The 2,953-nt window shown below is 43.8% G+C and overlaps 2 non-coding genes across 2 annotated transcripts; both read left to right on the top strand.

The window, feature by feature from the left end:
* The first annotated feature begins 1,301 nt into the window (after nucleotides 1-1,301).
* On the top strand, nucleotides 1,302-1,387 carry TRNAY-GUA (transfer RNA tyrosine (anticodon GUA)). The gene is given in 2 exon segments: nucleotides 1,302-1,338; nucleotides 1,352-1,387. It is a non-coding gene; the product is annotated as a tRNA-Tyr (tRNA).
* A 623-nt stretch (nucleotides 1,388-2,010) lies between these two features.
* TRNAA-UGC (transfer RNA alanine (anticodon UGC)) lies at nucleotides 2,011-2,082 on the top strand. Its single transcript has one exon. It is a non-coding gene; the product is annotated as a tRNA-Ala (tRNA).
* Nucleotides 2,083-2,953: the final 871 nt, after the last annotated feature.

The following is a 2,953-nucleotide window of genomic DNA, read 5'->3' as shown; positions in this document are numbered from 1 at the left end:
GCCAGGTCATACTCCTGTTGACTTTGCCTTTAAAAATGCCATGCCGCAATGCGAACATCAATCCAAACAGGCTGTACAATGTAAGCCAGTCTAGACACTTAATAACACTTATGTTTGATTTACCCCTGATTCCCAGAATAAAATGACATGCCACAGTAAGAAATGGATAGACCTGCTGCCAAGAAATGGCAGTCTAGCCACGTAATAACAGATCATCCTTTATTTTAACAACCAGATTCTTTTCTGGGTGTCTATGGTAGGTGCCAGGAAAGAAATGCTGTTATTGCCGTACCCTGCAGTCACTAACTTTCACACACAGCATTCACTTACTCATTCACAAGTGCACCCATACATCATAGTAAACTCACTCATTCACACACTCATTTTATAATTCATAATGAATGTAAATCTTACCCGCTCAAAGCCCCGGTCTGGGCTCTGCTCTGCTGCTGCCTCCAGAAAGCCCTCTGGCTTCTGTGCAGCACAAACATGAACCAGGAAGCAAAGAGCACTTCCTAATTCCTGCACATGCACGCAGGAGCTGAAGACCTCCATTGAGAGCGCTCTGGTCCTTTTGGATGTGCAAAGAGACGCAGGTCCGGCCCCTCGCAATTTCAAACATGCGGTACCAGTGACTGCATCCCCAATGGGCTATTAAAGGCTGGGGAAGCAAAATGCTGCAGTCTTGCATGGCCCATTGAACTTGTGCACTGTGGTATGAAATATCAACGGTAAAACACATTTCGCTTTGACAGTTCAAGCCGACCCAGGAGCGCTCCCTGAGCTGCAACAAGCATCTGAGGGAGCGCTCTGTTTTTTCACTGACTGGCTCGGCTCCTTCATGATGGCTGACAGTATGGGCAGGTCAGCGCCCCATCGCCCATTATGGACGAGCCTACCCTGTCTAGCCCTTAATTGCGAGTGTTAATAGGGAACATTCGGAATGTAGTGAATAAGGCTGCCTTGTCAGTTATCACTTTGCACAAGTAAATCGTAAAGGAAAATATGCATGCATAAATATTTCTTCTATTTTGTTCACAATGCATGATTTAGGAAGTTTAAAGAATCCATGCTGCCAAGTGCATTTAACAGCAAGCAGAAACTGCACTCTTACTTGTTTTAAACCACATTTCACTGTAGCATAAAAATGCATTTGTTTTCACACATCCATAATAGCAAGGTCCATTTCACTACCTTGCTTAGTGCTGAATGGGTTTATGATATACAACATTTGCTACAGAATACATGATGATCGCTGACTAAGAGCATTCTGTGAGGATTTAGAACCACCTTCCATAGGGCCTTCGATAGCTCAGTTGGTAGAGCGGAGGACTGTAGTGGAAATTCAGATATCCTTAGGTCGCTGGTTCAAATCCGGCTCGAAGGACATTTTGTACTTTTTTCTTTTTTACTACATTTTAAACATGGATGATATTCAAACTCATGGGAGCAATTGTACTTCCAACCCCTGCCCGGTCTGCGCAGTATTGTGGCATGAGCTTGAGCTACTGCGGGTGGCAGGGTGAGCCATACGAGATCTTTTATGGGCCATAAGAGATCGAAGCATCGTCAAATACTTGTAGAGATAGACACGGAGGTAAATAAATTGCCGTGAATTGTGACTAGGGGAAGTGCGCTGACTCTGGGCTTTGAAATGCTGAAGACACAGCTCTGAGGTGAAGAACTTTCATTATTAGTCCGCATTCACGCACCTTCCGTGGCTACCTGGTCCACCATCATCACGCAGCCCTGTGCATTTAAGGACTGGACTGACTGAAGTCAGATTCAGACAGGCGATCCTAACTGGTACAATAATAAGAACGTTCGTTGTAGGAGATTGATGTATTGTACTGTGAGAAGTCCCAGCCTCTAAGAATTTTTTTTATATCCTAAATGGATTATACACAGAGTGCTCCATGACCTAATCACAAAAGTATACACCAATCACAGTGATGTAGAGTGCCTTGGAACCGTATATCAGTTCTATAGTCATGCATTGTTATGTGTCTAGGGGATGTAGCTCAGTGGTAGAGCGCATGCTTTGCATGTATGAGGCCCCGGGTTCAATCCCCGGCATCTCCAGGGGAAATTTTTATTTATGCTTTCTGGTCTCAAAATGTACACCTATTGCACACTTCACAATTCTACATTTCTATGCTGTATTCTTTGCACATGTAAGACTCGTCCTCCCACATAAGGTTTCATTATACCAAACTTTCTGCTGAACAGGGCTGTCACAGGTTTTTGTGAGGCCCTCTAGCAATTTTTTTGCACTGTCAGCAGCGGCACCACCAATAGGAAAAGTGAATACTATCCCATTGAGTTTGTCTGGAGGGCATAGCTATGATGATGAGGCTTCTGGATGCTGCTGGGCTAAACTAAAATCTTTCTGTTGATCAATTGCACTTACAATCAAAGCGGATTTCTAAGGTAAATCTCGAGAATAAACACACTGAAAATCTTGCAAAGTTCATGTCACAGTCGCCCAACATATGTCACCTTCCACCAGTATGGAGGGTCATGAACCATGAGTCTACATGTACCATCTAGTCACATGAACTCTGTGCACATCACTGCTAATGTGAGCTGCAGTATGGTATTTCCACCACCCCTGCAAGAAGCATTCCAAATTTCATATGTGTTTTTGGCCTTGGCTTATTTGCTATATTCACAAAGGTACAACTGGAGTGCAGCGTTTTTCTCTGAATGCCAGTCAGACTGGATTCCAAGATACAGACCTTATTGAGAGTCAAATTGATTGGTTTGTGTTTCTGATGCCTGACATTTAGTGCAAACAGAGTTTAAGAAGAGGGCTCCTGGAGGATCAACCCTATTCTACCCAGGGGGGGAATTAGTTTGTACAACACAAATGAAAGGGTTGGGAGAGCAAAAGTTTTGGAGCTCCACCTTTACTACTTATTTAAAGCCTTCGCACATGGAATGTACAGATAGA

The sequence above is a fragment of the Ambystoma mexicanum genome (assembly GCF_040938575.1).
Source record: "Ambystoma mexicanum isolate Mex_15411 chromosome 12 unlocalized genomic scaffold, UKY_AmexF1_1 Mex_chr12_unloc.2, whole genome shotgun sequence".
Classification (NCBI taxonomy): domain Eukaryota; kingdom Metazoa; phylum Chordata; class Amphibia; order Caudata; family Ambystomatidae; genus Ambystoma; species Ambystoma mexicanum.
Note: the sequence above shows the minus strand (reverse complement) of the source record. Positions and strands in the feature narration are given on the sequence as shown.